Source organism: Passer montanus, unplaced genomic scaffold (genome assembly GCF_014805655.1).
Source record: "Passer montanus isolate IOZ18808 unplaced genomic scaffold, ASM1480565v1 scaffold83, whole genome shotgun sequence".
NCBI lineage: Eukaryota > Metazoa > Chordata > Aves > Passeriformes > Passeridae > Passer > Passer montanus.
The window spans coordinates 1050142-1068401 of NW_024373590.1; the positions used below are offsets into that span (position 1 = coordinate 1050142).

At 38.5% G+C, this 18260-nt stretch overlaps 1 protein-coding gene across 6 annotated transcripts in view; it reads left to right on the forward strand.

Moving 5' to 3' along the window:
• The first annotated feature begins 5692 nt into the window (after positions 1–5692).
• Positions 5693–18260, forward strand: part of CSNK1G3 (casein kinase 1 gamma 3) — a 70468-nt gene continuing 57900 nt past the window's right edge. For all 6 annotated transcript variants that reach the window (XM_039733098.1, XM_039733097.1, XM_039733099.1 and 3 more), the window contains exon 1: positions 5693–5894. The gene's annotated coding sequence lies outside the window, so the exon portion shown is untranslated. The remainder of the gene's footprint in view (positions 5895–18260) is intronic.

Genomic DNA, 18260 nt, shown 5'->3' on the forward strand with positions numbered 1-18260 from the left:
AGTAAAAGAGGAAAATAATCACCAAGATGTGATTTCAGTGCCTGAAAAAGATTGAAGAAAATTACATTATAGCAATAATCTTTTGTGTTTTGGTTTGGGTTTTTAAAATTAATTTTCCAGAATTATGGAGGCCCTTCTAAAACATACTGAAAACAGGAAATGGGATAGAGAATATAAGGAAGTTATATTGCTGAAAAAGAGAAACTACTCTTAAAAATTTTCTACATTAATAAAAGAAAGCTCAATTAAAAAAAACCCAAAAAAACAAACAAAAAAACCCCACCCCTGTATCAGGTTAAATAGTTACAGGTGGAATCACAGAATGAAAACAAGAAGAACTTTTATAATGAAATCAATACATTTATTTCTAAATATTCTGACACAAGGGTCTAGTTTTATTTTCAACATTTGCTGGCAAGCTCAGCTTTGAAAGTGCCTATGAGATAGAAAACCTTTTCAAATACCTCTTTGATTTTTTGCCAAAACCTTTCAATCTCCATGTTTTCTTGTTTCTAGATTTTGAACTTTGATGATCGTTCTTAATTACATAAAAAAATACGTATGTTCTGTTCAACCTCTTGGATAAATGACAAACTGATTACAATAGGTTAAGCAGGTCTATGATTAAATGCTTAAAAGAAACAAAATCCTCCCTGTACATGAAGCATCATTAGGTCAACAATCAGATCACTGATCGCTATCTCAAATTCTAAAATTGTAGCATTTTGCCCAAGTACCTGATTTTCTGTACATTATCATGTGGTTCTTACATATGTGGCCTTTTCAGTCCTTTCACTTGGCCTGACTCACTTTTTTTTATACGATTGAATGGGATAATTAATCACTTGTATGGAAACAGATTTCAGTTGAGGCCTATCATGAATGAAGTTCTACACGTTCTCATGTCTTTTTTTTTTTTTTTTTTAATTTTGGTTTGGTTTGGTTTTGGTGCAACTCTGATTTCCACCACCTTTTAGAAGCTCATTAGTATCGAGGGGATCAGCCTGATCACAGAACTTTTCCACATCTCTCCCTCATGCAGGAGTACTCTTCCTTGGTTATAGGCAGTTCTTCCAAAGAAAAACAGTGACCAGCAAACTGCTGAGCACTTAGCTCAACCAACAACTTTGTGATGAGAAAGTAGTATAATATTTGGACATGGGTGAGATGACATAAACAGATGAAGAGAATAACTGTTTTTTGATTTAAGGTAATGGCATTCTATCAATTTTTTATTGTTGCATGATGCACGAGATTTATGTATTACAGGAATTCTCTAACTGGTCATGTAACCACCCTTACCAATGACAGCACTATACCATGAACTGCACGAACCTCACGCTTCTCTCGTGCAGTATTAACAAATCCAGGTTCCTTTCTGTGCTCTCTACATTCATAAAAAGACTATAAAATGCTCCTTGTAGTCCTAAAATTTTGGAATCTATAAGTGGACTCCAGTCTGGAATGCATACTGCTAATCCAGCCAGGTCAGGCTTTCTCCTTCACATCAGCATTACTGCCAAATTGCATGAACTCTAGAACAAATGAAAGGTATCCAGGGTTGTTTGTTGTCTGTTTGCAGGCACATGTTTACAGCAGCCAGGAAAAGATTCTCTCCACTGCCTCTCCACACAGACCTGGCACAGTGCTGGCTTGTGACTATGTACTTTACTATGTCACAGTAATTTTTTTATCATACACTTTGGTCCAGAAAAACTTTTAGTAACTTTCAGTCCAGAAAAAAAGAACTTAAAGGGTAATTAATCAGAATTTGGATGGTCCATAAAAAATAATTAATTTACTGCAGCAGCTTATGTTAATGCCTGCTCAGCTCTTTTTTTAGGTGTTGAGATCTTCCTAGGTGTATGGATTAAGTTACAGGATCCTGAATGGAAAAAATTTTAAGGAACTGTGTGTGAGATACCACACTGAGGAGAATCATTCCAAATGAGCTTGATTGGCTCAAATCCTATGTCAGTGGAAAAAAGACCAGTATTTAGCAAATGATATCGAACAAATATTTAGAAACTGAATTTAAAACACAGGGTGGAAGGAAGAATCCCATTTATTTCTTCCACATGTGAAATGAACAAAGATCTTAAGAAGCTGGAAGAGCTTTTAAGATGTGAAGGAAAAGTGGAACTATAATACTTAAAATCCAGACGTTATGCCTGTGGGTTTCTAGTGCAAGAATTTAATTTATTAGTATCTAGTAATTAAATAGTTCAGCATGGTAAGGGGGAATAAGTTCATTAGAGAAATACAGCATAAATAAAATGGTGCAGGCTACTGGAAACAGGTGTTGAAATACTGCCAAATGGTGAACATTAAAATGAAAGCTGAAATATTACAGAGAATGAAATATCACGTCACCTTTATAATAAAGTACTTTTTAAAAAGATAAAAAGTTTTATAAAGTTAAGAAGTGTGGTACCTGGCAATTTCTGTTACTGGTCTGTGTGTGCAGCAATTGTCACAGGATTCCATGAGGGCAATAATGCTGTCTAGGACTAAACACTGGAAGTACTTTTTCCTTCACTTAGAACAGCATCCATATGTACACACAGCAAGTTATATATAAAGTCATCACTTTTTAGGATGTTCACAAGGTGGTTTTGGCTGGGACAGAGTAAGTTTTCTTCACAGTAGCTAGTAGGAGGCTGTGTTTCACGTTTCTGCTAGAAACACAGTGTGTGATAACACAGTGTGTATTTCATACGTGTGCAGTTAACGCTGAGCAGTGCTTACAAGGGGTCAAAGCCTTTCCTGTCTGCGGCTCGTGGCTGCTTGGTTTCCTGCCTCTCACCATTAGTAGGCAGGGTCCACAAGGAGATGGGATGGGACACAGCTGGGACAATGACCCCAACTGACCACAGGGATGTTCCCTATCGTGTGGTGTCATGCTCGGCAATTAAATCTGGGGGAAGAAGTAAGAAGGGGGGATGTTTGGAGTTATGGTGTTTGTCTTCCCCAGTCACCGCTACATTGGATGAGGCCCTGCTCTCCTGGAGACGGCTGAACACCTGCCTGCACAAGGAAAACAGTGAATTAATTCCTTGTTTTGCTTTGCTTAGGTGTGGCTTTTGCTTTCCCTACTAAACTGCCTTTATCTCAACCCACAATTTTTCTGGATTTTAATCTTCAATTTCTCTCCCTGATCTTACTGGTGGGAGTGAGTGGCTGCGTGGAGCTTGGCGGCTGGCTGGGATTAAACCATGAGAACTCTATAAAGCTTAAGCCACAGCATGACTTTTCTGTTTTATTTTATATCTCCATTATTTTATGTACTTGATACATAGCACAGTATGTCTTGGTTGCTATTGGAGATTAAGATGACATGTAGCAATCATCCACTTTCTTCACCACTGCAGCTCGACTGTAATTCCACCTACCCAAACAGATGCACCTTTCTGTAAATTGTGACATGTATAAAGCATCTTTCTCTTTTGCCTTATGTTCATCACCTAAATCTTAGAATTACAGGTTACTAAGTAATTTGTTGAGTTAAACCAACAGCTAATGATTTTTTTTAATAACAAATTATAACTGGAAAAATATCCTACAGCTTTTGCATTAAAAAAAAAATCTGCACTTATTGTTAGGTTTATGAGAGTATATTTGGAAAAGACTGGGAGAAGCAAAACCAGTACTTGTGAAGATGTGCCCATTTCTGATTAAAGTTGATTGAAAATTTCAGGACAATTGTACAAGATGAACTTAGCATCACTGTAATGCAAAACTTGTTTTTGTCTCTGCTTGCTTGTGAGAGTGGAATGCTTGTGTCCATCAGGATTCTGCAAAACTAACTGGAATTAAGTATATGCTCACTCCTTTTTGATTAAGGCATCTTTTACAGCACAGATTGCCTATGGAGGATTTTTGGCAAAAGGAATTCAATGTCTACTACTGAAACAAGGAAATGAAGCTTCAGCAAATGACTTCCGAAAGTTTCTTGAAGCTATATTGCTGCTAATTCTTTTTTCTATGAGGACTTCTAGAATGTTTCAGAATGTGCCAACTTTACCTAAAAAATTATTTGAACAAGCAATATTCCAAGCAATATGTCAGGACCTCCAACACTCATCCTTTGCATCCTCTGTCCTCCATATTTATAATGTCGGAAAAACAAGTTGTTAATAAACTTTTAAAGTAGTTTTTATGTATTAAAATATTAAAAAGGTAATACTTAAAGCCTTAGACCCTTTAAGGGGTCATTTAGACCCTCAGTGGTCTAAATGACACCCAAATCTCAAGGTTTTTAAAATGCTACTCCCCTGACTGGACAACTAGGAAAGAGTCTATATCTGTTTTCTTTTGCACAAGTGTTGGCACAAAGTCTATTACATAGTGTGGTAATTAGGTATGATTCGTGCTGACAAAATTGAAACAGTAATCAATATTGATATGGTAATTAATATTTGGAAATAATAAAGCAGTTAAAGGTGCAATGCCAAGAAAGAAAGGGAGAGGAGGGGTGGATGTGTAATCCAGAAGGTGAATTAAAATACACCAAGGAAGAAGAGATGCCTTCCTCAAAGACCCCCCAAAAAATGGTGGAGCATGCCTGGTAAATGTGATGATGAGGGTAGTGACACAAGTGTGACAAACCAAAAATAGGAGGAGATGGTAATGACATACAGCATAAAAAGGGAAATTTTGGCTTGACCAGCTTGTACGTGAGGGGACGGGGGTCAGGCCCTGCACTCCGTACCCCGCGCTGTTATTTTTGCCTATGCGCTATTATCAGAAACAAATTATTCCTTATTTTAACCAAATTATACTGTCAATATTTCGAGTGTATTTAATTTTATATATATGAAGCTATTTAATTAAAATTGCTGTTACATTTAATTTTGTTTGTTTTTTTAATTGGATAATTGGGCAAATATAACACATAGCATTTATAAGTTCGTTTTTGGTTTGTTTTTTTTTTTTTTAATAATTATTTGGGAGCTCTTGCAGACATCAAGTGAGAGGAAGCTATTTAATTAAAATTGCTGTTACATGTAATTTTGTTTGGTTTTTTAATTGGATAATTGGGCAAATATAACACATAGCATTTTTAAGTTCGTTTTTGTTTTTTTTGTGGTTTTTTTTTAATAATTACGTGGCAGCTCTTGCAGACATCAAGTGAGAGTGGGGGTCTGATTTCCCCGTTTCCCGCGTGGACACACAGGACAGGGAATGCGGGATGCCCGAACGTGACGAGCAGCGTACCCACGGGAGGGGACAGTGCCGAACAGGCGCTGTGGCAGCCGCCAGGCGCGGGGGGCACAGCATTTCTGTGAACTGCCAGGCGCCGTCCGCCCGGCCTTTAGGGGACTGGTCCCCAGCACAGGATGGAAGAGAGCCGCGGCTCCAGGCGCCCCGCGGCTGCGGTCCGACATCGACTCAGCCGCCGCTGGGCACAGGGCAATCCCTGGAGGCCAGCCCTTCACATATTAAACAGGAACCTTTGTGCCCGTAAGCAGAAGCTCGAGGCGAGGCAGGCGCGCAGCGGAGCCGGGGCAGGCGCCGCGGCCTCCTCGGAGCTGTGAGGGCAGCACCGCAGCCGAGGCGCCCCAGCCTCCCCGGCGCCCCTCCGGCCGCTGCCGACCAGCAAGCCGCGCCCCTTCTCCCAACCTGACGTTCGCATCCCGCCCCCCGAGTGGCCGGCGTGCCCTGTCAATCACCCGCGCTCGGGGCGCGCGGCGCGTCCCGCCCGCCCGGGCGCCTGTGCCGCGGTGGGAAGGGGCGGGCGCTCGGGGCCGCCGCCGCTTCCCGTCCGCCTCGGGGTGCCGCCCCGGCCGGCCCCGCTTCGGAGCCCCGCGCCAGGGGCGGGGCGGGTCGGGAAGCAGTCCCCGGAGGTGAAGGGCCGAACGCCGAGCCTGCGTCCCGCTCCCCTGGGCTCCCCGGTAGGTTGCTGTCCCCGGCCGCCTCTCGGTGCAGCGGCGGCGGTTGCAGCGGTCGCAGTACCCCGGTGGGCCGGGGCCTTGCCTGGCTCTCTCCTCCTTTCCCTGGCGGCCGCGGGACTTGCGGGGGCCGCGGAGCCTCCTGCGGGCGCGGCGGCGAGCGGGGCGGCCGCCCGGGCTGGGGCAGAGAGAGCCGGCGGCCGTGCGGGGCCGTGCCCCGGGCGGTGTGCGGCGCTGGGCGGGCCCGCCGCCGCCTCCCCGTGGCTGCGCTCCCGGGCGGCAAAAGCCGTCGCTGTGAGACCTCCGAGTGCCCTCTCCTGCAGGAGTTGCTTGCGGCCGTGGGGTTCCCTGTGTGGCCGCCGGTGTCGGTGCTGCTGGCCGTGGTTGCTCCGACCGAGCACCACGCTGGGTTTGTAGGAGCAAGTATATTTGTTTTCCTGGTCCATAGAAGCAGGTTGCTGGAGTGCGATTGTGCTGGTTTAGCAGATTAGCAGGTTAGAGGCAAGCTGAGCTGCCAGTGCTCTTTTATTCTTACCTTTTATTTTGCTTTTCAGGAAGTTATTTATAGGCACGCTCTGAATGTAGTGGTTTTAAGTTTGATTAATTAAAATCTCTAAAAGTGGTGTTTTAGTGGTTCACCATGGAACTCGGACAGATCTTATTTTCAGGCATTCTTGTTCATTTTACTGGTACTCCCTTAATGAGTGTTGAAGTGATATGTGATTTGTAAAAAGAAATTGCAATATAATCGAAGACATTTTTTTTGTTGAGTTTTATAGTTAAGATAATTTGTAAGTGCCTACATAGTTAGAAATAGATATTGTGCATGTGCTTAAGCATGATTATAAGTGAATTACACTGTTAAGCATATTAAGCCGTGCTGCCTGCGTTATGACTGCTTGTGAGGATAAACAATTCACCTGCTCTTTAGACTCACGCCTCTTCTTAACCCACTTATCTAGTGAATGCATTTTATCCCAAGCTGCATTGGGACGTTAAAATCCAAGATGGGAGTGATGCAATTTTGTTTTAAAGGGAAAAGATGAGATAGAAGTTTCTGTGCTAACTATATTTTAGGGGATGTGTTCTCTCGATCTTAATATCCTTTAGTCAATTTCTTTTTAGTTGAAACATTTCAACAGTTAAACAGTATTTTCAGTGGAAAAAAGTGGTATTTTGTTGTGCTGGCCTGAAATGAAAAAAACTACCTGGCAAACGGCAGTTTATTTACATTAGTTGAGAATGCCTTTCAGCTAATTAAATTAATCTTTTTCTCTTGCCACTCTGCATTCAGTAGATATATTGGCTTATAAAATATAAACGATTTTCAGAATCTAAAGTACTAGTTCTGATACATCACATTTTCTGTAGAGCTTTTTTTTCTTCTGTGTGATCAAGATAAATATATTCAAGATTAGTTAAGAGAATTAACCTGTGACAGGCCATGTCTTAACCCTTCCGAAGTTGTTCTTCCCCTAAAAAAAAAAAGAGTAACTGAACCTATGAAAGAGTTTTTCCCTTGTCCAGCTTATTTACATACAGTTAACAAGACAGAATTTACTTCCTTTTGTCATATTTTCATAATTAAATTAATTGCATTACTAAAGCTCATGCATTGTATTAAATCTTAGTGTCCCCACTGTATCCACAAAGTTTGTCCTATGGCAATAGAGTTGTTCTTGGTTCACTAATTACTGTGCTCAATGGTTCTGTGATTAGAAGTATTAAAGTTAAATGTATTTCCAACCTTTTTACTCTTGTCTTGAAAATTTGTTTAAAAAAGACTAGGAAGTCTTCTGATGTTAAGAATAATGAGCTTAGAATAAGAGAATATGAGCTTAAGAATAATGTAGCTTAGTTATGCCTTTGAGACAACAGTAAATGCGTCATGAGGAATAGGGAAGTGACAGTGGTTACTTTTCTCCAATATCTTCTAATTACAAAAAAAGAAATTGCTAAAAGAACAGGGTACTATATTAACTGTCCTTATCTAACTATGCTCCAGCTGAACTTTTTTTTTTCAGTCTGTTGTAGACAAAACATATAGTTATGTCTTGTTCCTCAGGCTGTTCTTTTTACTTTTGAGTGATTTCTTTGGGATTTTGTACATAAAAGTAATAATGTAATTAAAACCACACACAAACCACAGGAATAACAAAGTTGTAGGGGAGTTTGATTTACTGTTTTTTCACAGTTTAAGCTCACTGATTCAACTGCAAATTGATGTTTAGAGTTCTCAGTCAACCCTTCATACCTCACCTGAGGTTGTATGAACCAACTACCTGATAGTGCTTAAGGGAAGAGTGGGACAATCCTTCTCAGCCAGGTTTAAATTATCTAAAACTGATTGTGAATGCTTGGGAGTCATTTATTAATGTAAATGCATTGGTATGTTTCCAGTGTACACTGGGCCTTTAACACACTTCCAAAAATGTTTTGAGACTTCTATATAATTTATTTCCCTGATCTATTAAAAGGTGAAAAAGTAACTTTGAAGTAATTGTTGTATATTTTCTGACGATCCTTAATTTTTTTTAATGCTTCCTCAGTGCTGCTGCAGAACTGATGCAATGAGATCAAGCGTGATGCTGTTGTGCCTGTTTTTGTAAGTGTAATTCTGACTAGCCTCCCAGACATTGTCAGTGGACTTCTAGAGGTTTGTAAGCTACAGCTGAAATAGCCGGGTGAAGAAAAATGTGTGTTTAAACTAAATAGTTGCTTAAATAAAAGCAGTCTAGTGAGAAGGTAGTTAAAAGCTAGGGTGATGACAGCAGATAAAGACAGTGACTGGAACATCCGTTCCTCCCTGTGATCTTAGGTAAGCCACTTTAATGTCCCCTCTTTGGCACAGGGAGGATGTAGAAGAGGAGACATCACATACCAATCCATGCTGTGGAATTGTTTTGGATTGTGGTTACTTAGGGAGGTTTCTGAAACTAACTTTCAGAGGAAGTTATGAAACTCTTTTTTGTATAGTATGGAATAATTTATTTTGGTGAGATTTAACTCACCTGTTACATTTTCCTCTGCTGTTTTATAGATGATATATTTGTTACCTTAACTTTATGAAAAGGTTTCTTTCTAACAAAAGGGGTAAAGAATATTTATATATTAAATATACATATATGTAAAAATAAAAATATTTGTGGTAAATATAAATTTACAAAAACTTCAGAATATTACAAATGTGTTTACCAGCGCGTTCTTCTAGCATGTTTATTGAACTGCATGTTCCTTATCTCTTGCAGAGGACATTTTAAGCATCTACGCTTCCCTCTTCACCACCTCCTTTATCTGATGTTTCTGACGTTGTGTAGGAAACCTTTTTAAAAATCCCCATTTGTCTGTTAAAAGAAGGGTATTTAGTACAAAATAAGTATATTATTCATATCTGTAGGTATGAAAAGCTAAAACAGTTATCTTGCCATTTGTGTCTGCTATCTTGCCTTGTGCTGTGGAATGGGACACGTACTGATCAATCAGAAATGTCTTTGCTGAAATGTTTACTCAGGTAACTGTAGGTCACAGAAGCCCATGACACACACAAGTAAGATTTACATATTCAAGTAAGTTTATTACTTAAGTTGACTTTGTGTGTAACATCATTAATGTAACTACAACTGTTTTTTCCTATGCTTTAGGATCTTCTCTGTAAGCTTACTAGCCAGCTTAGCTTTTAACATACCGAGACTTTGTAGTAACATTTTACTTAACTTTGTAATTTAAGGTCATTAATTTACTAAGTTAAGTAAATTTAATGTCTTTTTCCTAGAAATAATTTTTTTTCCTCCAGTTTTCCTGTGTGGTGATTTATACTCTTCATCAACGTGTGTTTTGGTTATGTTAATTTTGATTAAGACAGGATGTGGACTACAACAGTGGAGGATGATGTCCTTTTCAGTAGGCCAAAAATACAGATGTTTTATGGCAAGCAGAGCCTAGATTTCAATTTCAAGTATGTGGTTTGTCACAACTTCTTGTATACTCTGCAGTTATTCGTTGAGTAATTTGAGTTGCCTGTGTTCAGTAAACCCTGTGCAATAACAGAATGTAGATGGGGCAGTTTCCATCGGAAGCAGAGCTGAAGGTGGTGTTGGGGTGGCAGTTTGTGTGTGGAGGTCACTGGGGTGTGATGTCCTTGAACGGATGCATTTGATGGGCTGTGAAACACCAGTCATTGTGGCTCTGCTGCCGATGTTGGAAAGGCTCTTCTCTCTAGCATGGGGCATTCCCCTGCTCTGTTTCTGGCTGTGCAGTTTTGTAGCTCCACTCTTGCTCTCCATCCTCCAACTCTATTCAACAGAAGCTGTTGAGTAGAGTTGCTGAGTTGTGAGTTTTCTGGTAAGTGAGTAATGGCTTCACTGAGGTGTGGGAGTGCTGATGTTGGTGAGTGATGGGAGCAGCAGGTATTGTGACAAATGCAGTAAGAGAAGAGCCGTACTAACCCATCAAAATTGTCTACATGCATTTTGTTGTTTACATTTTGCAAATTTCAGACTTAGAACAATTTTATGGGTTCAGTAGAACCTTTTTGGTTCAGTTTGTCTTTGAGGTAGTTACGTGGTGAATTTTGGAACTGTTATGTTTTTAAAGCTTCATTGGCTGCATTTTCTATTTTTGTAGAAAATACTTTAAATGCATGAGCTGCTTGACAGGTTCTCTTCATGATGTTGGAAGATGTGATTTAGTCCAGGATAGGACACATGTCTGCAGCCTAGGAGAAAGTACTGTTTAAAAACTGTATTATTATATGTAGAAGAATCCTGTATCTTTCTATATTTAAGGCACCAGTCATTTTCCATTTTATGTCTTTATATTTGAATGAAGTAGTTAACATGACTGTTAGCCTGTTTCAACAGCTTTTTAATATAATGATATAAAACAATCTTTAAAGGCATTCAGCGTTGCTTTAGAGGAATTCTACTAGCTTATAATAAAGAACATATTTAATTTCATGTATTGATATTTTTGATGTCAGTTTAAATGTAGACAATGTCCATAAAAACACAGCTTTTTAAAATCTTAAGTAATTGCACAGTAATCTTGGGAAGATGAAGTAATACTGTAGAGGCTAAAGTCAGGGACACGATTGCTTTAAGGGTCGTGGGAGACAGGTTTCTCTCCTAACCTCAACCACTAGTGTTTTCTTAGTTGCATCTTACAAATACTTTCTTCTGGAAACAGAGGAGTTCAGTATAGAATTTTTGTTTTACTTTCTGTGGAAGACCACTTCAGTTGGCACTCATTCATTTCTTGCAATGTTCTGAGAACAGGTTGCTCAGTGTATCAAGTTGTTGATGTTTCTGTGTAATGTTTACTGGTAGTAGGCTGAGGCATTTTTAAATCTGGAGAAATAAAAAATTATGAAACTTGAATTTATGGTTAACAGTAAAGGGGGAGGGCAGAATTTTTCCAACAGGCAAGAGGAAGAGAGAATAACTAAATTTGTTCTTAAGCTTTTGTCAGATGGAGAGATAAATGTCTTTACAGAAATGCTTTTTGTCTTTGCATTTAATTTTTCCAATGGTATTTTTCACTATTGTTTCTTTTTATGTAAATCACTGGGAGACTTTTAAGTAAATTCTGTTGAATGTACTTTGAATTTTCTCCTGAAAAAGAGTCTGTTTTTTAAGGAAATGAGGTATTTTTGATCTGCGACTCTCTAATTTGTTGCCTGTAGAAGTGTGGAATTTTTAGGGCAGTTTTAACCAAGCTTAGATTGTTATGCCTGTGAAGATATGTACCTATAAGCTTCATAAAAACCGATTTAGATAGTAGATATTTATTAACCATTATCATGGTGAAGGAAGAATGTTATATGTTTTGTATGGTAACAGCTTGAGAGCTGTTGCAACCTGTAGTACTAGGCAAGCAACAGAACATCTTTCTTCACTGAGCAAGAAGAAAACATTTTAATGTGGGAAGAAAGAAGCTCTTCAGCTCTCTTTTGTGAAGAAAGAGAGCTGAAGATGTATCAGAGGGTGGCCTGTGAGTGCTGTCGATATGTGGAAGATAACCAGAAAGCTGACATTACCACACTGGGGCTGTGTGGGTGTTGAACACTAATCTGTAGACAGCTAAGTTTAGCTAACATTGATGCTTTTGAGGAATGATTCTATTTTAATCTTGCTAAGTAGTACATCAAGAGTTTATTATACACAAGTGCCCACATCATTATACTGACATTTTCTCATTTTAGTGCTTGAGAATTTTGTTTTGATTTAAAATCTGTGCAGTTACTTAACTGCACTGATTTTAAATCAAAACCAGGTTTTGTCAGACCTTGACAAAACTGATGTCAACAGCATCAGGTTGTTTTGTTCTCAGAACTTTTAATTAACATCAGATTATTTCATATTCAGTGTCATTTGAATTTGTGTAAAACACTGGGGACTTGTTTTTTCTTCTGAGTTCCATAGGAAGGCATTGGTTTAAATGTATTTTGTATTACATCACTAATGATGAATCCAAGATCTTAACTGTGGCAGTGTTTCTCCTTAAATTTTTGTCACTGTGCATCTTACGCATTCAATATGAAGGTTTCAAGCATGATTCCATTTGGTCTGGTGTCTGAGACTTTATCCATACCATTTTATTCCATATTAAACTTATAACAGAAGAAAAAAAGCTTTATAGCCTTTTGAAGACTATGGAACTGTAGTTTCAGTTTAATGGAGACATTTTAGGTGTACATTGCAGTGAAAGTCATGCAAGTGAGAGGAGAGTTGCAGGTGTGTGTAGTAGTGAAATACTTGGAACTGCTGTAGAAGGTACCTATCTAGTTTATGGAGACAATTAAGACAGCAGAATAATTTGATTGCCATATAGTTTGTTATTGTTAGAAATCCTTGACAGATTCATAGCTGCAAAACTTAGTCTGGAGACATTTTCCCGTACTGTGAGTTATTCCTTTCCTCACATGTGGAGTTATTAAATTTGACCTTGGCTCCTGTCTTAAGTACTTGAAGTAGAATCTGATCATGTAATTTAAGTTGAGTGACAGGGAATTGTGTCAGAGAAGTAAAAATACTTTTAATTTTGAAAACTGATCTTCACAATCACTGTGGAATGCTAGAGCACTTTATGTATGCCTATCCAAAATTTAACCTGAAGACAGAATTAGTGTCTTTTGGACTCTCAGAAATGCTTTGGGCTTTTTTTCTCTGTAGCGCTGGGGTGTTTCACAATACTACTTAATTTTGTCTTCAGATATAGTTTGGTGTTAGATGAAATGCAATACCCTTTTTTTTTATAACTTCTAGATGTGTTAACTTCACAGTTTCTCTGGCCTAGCCTTAGGCTAATCTGAACCTTTCTGTTGTTCTGCTATAATACTTGCGTGCCGTGGTACAATTATTTGTGTAGAAAATTGACGCCTCCATTATGTAGTATTAGCTAGCTCAGCATTAGCTTTCTGCCAGCTGAGGACAATGCAACTTGTTTAAGTCTGTGTGGTTGTGGTGGTAGAAATGTGAAGAAACAAATGATTGAAATATTACTTAACCATCAGTTAACCATCAGTTAAGTAATATTTCAATCATTTGTCCTTTCTATGCTCTTTTTAGTAAATCAGCTTTAATAGTGTCATTAGATTTTAAAAATTATTCCTTGTGTTACAGCTCTTCTGCCTGAAAACTGACTTTCAGCTTTTACTCTGAAATCATGATTATAGGAAAGTGCAAGAAGGATGCATGAGCAGAAGTTTCAACTAAGTAACTGCATGCACTTGCATGGAATCTTTAGGTGAAGTTGGTAGGATTTTGTAGTGAAGGTCTATGATGGAGTGTAATTCATTGGTTAGGGTCAAACTTGCCTTCTAGATCAATGGGAAAATAAAAATGTTTGTGCAGTTACCAGAGATAGCCATCTCAGCTGATGTTTGTTTAGAGTTAACAGAGATTAAGATTGCTTGGAGATCTTAATTGCTACATAATTAGTCTAGGCTGTCATTTGTGGAAAAATTGTGTTGAGTTAGTGTGACCTCCAGTACTGTACTTGTTTTCTGTTGTGACAGCATTTTGACCATAGCTGGCAGTTTGTGGTGCAGAAGGATGCATTATTGTTCATTGGATGGTAGACTTTCAACTGATAAAATGAAGTGTAGATAACAGATACTGAATTTGGATATTGGCAGTCCTCTGATGTGTTCATGTGACTTTAAACCTTGGTACAAGAAAAAATACATTCGTTTAACTACAGTAGACTTAAGCTTCAATAACAATGAGGTAGATTTTTGGTTAGTTCTTGTACAGGCAAGTGGTTAATTAAATGTGTTAATAAAGCTGTTTCTCTGTTAGATTTTGTGCATTAAAGGAGGATTATATGTGTCCATATGTGGTTTGTTGATGTACTTTCCCTAGGGAAGTGCCTATATACATGAAAATTTAAATGCTTATTCTAGAATCTCAAATTAATGATTTTTGTTGAAAATAGCATGTGGCAGTTGATATGGTAAGAGAAAAATGTAAATTTTTATTTAATGTATTTACCACTGGAGATGAAAACAAGACTTTTTAGAAGGCTTGGTTATGTAAATTCATTCATAAGAAAGTTACTTGGATTTACCTTGACAGTTTCAATTATGCTGCTTCTTTGAGGGTATCTCATTCATAGGTATTTGAAGATTGAGACTGTATGTATGTAGACTTATCTTCAATTACCTAAACCCTTATTTTATGAGGAAAATCATACATATCTCTAAGAGTAAGCAAATACATATTTTAAAACAATATTTTTAGGAATGCTGAGAGTCTAATTTATACACCAAAATTAATAAATTCTATTATTGGTTTTGCAAAACTTAGCTGAGTCTAGAATTGGTTGGTATTGCAGAAGGCAGAAGTGGAAAAAGACTGAATGCTGCAAGAATAGTACTGTTTGAGTTTCAGAAAGTGAAAATAAGAATCTGTGGAAAACTGAGACTTTTAAGTAAGAAAGAGATTGTAGTGTAGAAGGTACTTGAGATACAAACATTGTATTGTTGGAAGTTCTGGTAATGCAAACAAAATTTTCGTGCACTTGCGATCGGTTACTTGCTTTGGAGCGCTGAAGAGCATTTATCAAAATAAAAGTGTTTTGAGGCCGTGGACACTGAGAAATAAACTGCATAGTTGAGCTCCTGCATGATCTGTTATAAAGAGATTTCATTTGCCTTTGAAATTAGGTTATTATATTTGTCTTCTTAAATAAACACTCATGTCTTCTGAAGTGTGAAAAATTTTGTGATCAAGAAGTAGCAGTTGCTTTGTGTGTTTTCCCTCTTTGCTGATGAAACTCTAGGAAGGATTTCAAACTTACGAGTATACTATGTACTTTTTGTCTGTGAAGGAAATGTAGTAAATGTGTGTTCTATAGATCAGTATTTTGAAAGGCAGACTGGCAGAGAAATGATGTGGCAGTAGTCTTTGATGGCTTGAATGTTGATCCTGCTGAAGATATTATTTAGGTATGTTGTCACTTCTTGTATGTTTCTTATTTTATTATTGTGGAGACAGCAGTCTTCCCATGTGAAGCTGAAAAAGACCATCCTTATCTCTTGGATTTGTTCACATCTACTACGAAATACTGATTTTTTTTTTTAGAAGATTTTTTTTCAGAGAATTTGCGTATTCTTTTGACAGTGCTTCCAAGGTAATTGTTTACTAATTGAAGTCAGAATAAGTACCTAAGGAATGGGATAATAAAATAGTCTTTGATGAATTAATTAGCTTCTGAAAATATGAAGAGTGGGTAATGCCAAGTTGTATTTTGTTTTTATGTGAGGAGAAATTAAAAAAAGTGTGAAATCAGATGCCATTAGTTGTGGAATTCCCCAGGTGAATGAAGTAGATTATGTTGTTTAAAGCAAAATGAGTTGTTGATGAGTATGTTTTCGTTGTGTACAGGTCACATGTAAAGAACACCAACTAAGACTTGTAAAATGATTCAGTAATGAGCAATTTTGACACAGGTTGCTGATAGCTGGAGAGAGAATTGTGTCAGGAGAAAGTTGTTTGGAAATGTTTTTTTCAAAGCTGATAGCATGAGTATGTACCATCTGTGGAAGTTTTATGTACTGAATATTTCAGCACACTAATTTTGTCTTTAGTTTTGACTAAAGTGCTAATGATTCTGCATATTGTTTCTTTTTTGGAAATCTGAAAAATGATGAAGTAATTATTTGGTTACATTTAATGTAGTTATGCAATGAATCATTAAACAACTTTTTCTAACTAAGTCATATATAATTTTAGAGATATTTTCCAATTCAAATTCTGTCTGAAAACTTTACGCAGTTAGAAGCTGTTGTCCTAAACTTTCAAGGGATCTTGAGCCTGTTTGCTATGGATTTGGAATTTCGTAGATTTCCTCTGTTGTATGGAAACATGTATATAAAAATTAATGAAAATAATGCAGTAATAACTAATCTAGAAACAACAGCTTAATTTTTCCATGAGGCATACAAAAATAGCAGAAACAGTTGATTAGATATTTAAGTTTTGTCTTATGATCTCACAGTAAGCTCTTGCTTGGTTTCAGATTTGTAGTATGAATTTCAGATTTTCTACTCTTAAGTATTTCTAAAGGAGTTTTGTTGGATGGAATCTTGTGTCATTTTTTTCTGCAGTACAAATGTATTTGTAACATGGAAATGATCATTGGAAAGTGAATGTGACTGTTCTTCATCTCAGTTAAAGACTGTAGTAGATGAAGTATTCAATAAAAATTACATGTAGTGTTAGAGAAATTGGAAATCTGTGGCAGAGGCACTAGAAATTTTCTTTGCACTCTTCCAGAGGATGTGAGAAGCTGTGTTGATAAATTACTGTAACTGCCAAAACTTGGGATTAGAAGTATGTGAACAGATACTTCAGAGGTGAGAAACTGCAGAGGTATGAAAATGCCAGAAGACTGAGGGAGTTTTAAATGCTTTGTGCTGAAACAAGAACTGTTTCTTTACTGTCTTTCATAAAATAATAAAATATTCTGTGTTAGAGGGGGCCCAGAAAAATCATTGAAGTCCAACTCCTGCCCTGCACGGGACGCCCCAAGAGTCACACCATGTGCCTGAGAGCATTGACCAAACACTTCTTGAGCTCTGTCAGGCTGGTGCTGTGACCACTTCCCTGGGGAGCCTGTCAGTGCCCAGCTGCCCTCTGAGTGAAGAACTTCTCCTAATCCAACCTAAATCTCCCCTGACACAACTTCAGGCCATTCCCTCAGGTCCTGTCACTGGTTGCAGCATCTCTGTAGTTCTTCCCTTCATCAGACCTTGCTTTTACTGGGCATACAGCTCACTTTTTTTCCTGATTTCTGAGAGAAGATTCCTGCTCAGCCAAGCTGGCCTTCTGCCTCCTCCGCTTGACTTCTGACATTTTGGAACTGCCTGTTCCTATGCCCCTGGGAGGTGGCGCTTAAAAAATGACCAGACCTGATGGACCCTACCCACCCTCAAAACCATTTTCCCAGGGGATCTTACTGGTTCTCTAAACGGCTTGAAGTCAGCTCTTGTCATGCCCAGGACTGAAATTTTACTGTCACTTTTCCTTCTGATTATGGAGATTTTAAACTCAATTGCTTTGTGGTTACTGTGGCCAAGTTGGCCACCAGTCACCACTTCATTCACGAGATTCTTCCTGTTAATAAGCACCACATCAAGGAGGGCACTTTTCATAGGTGGCTCCATTAGTTGCTGCATTGTAAGACTATCCAGATTTAGGACTGGTCTGGACCTATTTGTGCCAGCTGTGTGATGCTCCCAGTTAATATCTGACAAGTTGATGTTCCTGTAAGGACAAGGGCAGCTGTTTTGAAGGTGTCCCTTAGTTCCTCAGGGTAATTCTCTGGAATCATTGTCCTGGGTCGGTGGCCTATCGTAGACTCATACGATGACATCGACATTATTTTTTTGTCCCTTAATCCTTACTCAGAGACAATCAGCCTGCCATCACTGGCTTCCAGCAGTATTCCAGCCTTTCCAGCTCACCTGCCCTGCCAGTCCCTCCTGGAGAGCTTGTGACCATCCAACATGGTGCTTCAATCAAGGGGCTTACCCACCAGGTTTCGTTTATTCCAGTGATGATCCTCATGCTGTATGTGTTGGTGTGGAAACATTACGGGTGTGATCCATTGTAGCTAACACCTCCTGGACCAGTTTAGGGATCTCACTAGTGCTCAGTTCCTTGAGTTTTGGCATACCATCCAATTGCTTATCACTGTCAAACCTGTTTATGTCCTTTTCCTTCTTCCAATGTAATTTAAAACTCTGTCAAGTTTTTATTTTCCTCTGTAGCTCTTTTGCTGCTGTATGCTTTTCTCAAAAGTAGAGAAAAATGTTAGTATTCTGATACTATCAGTGATGTATGATCTTGTAATTACAATGTGAAGGGT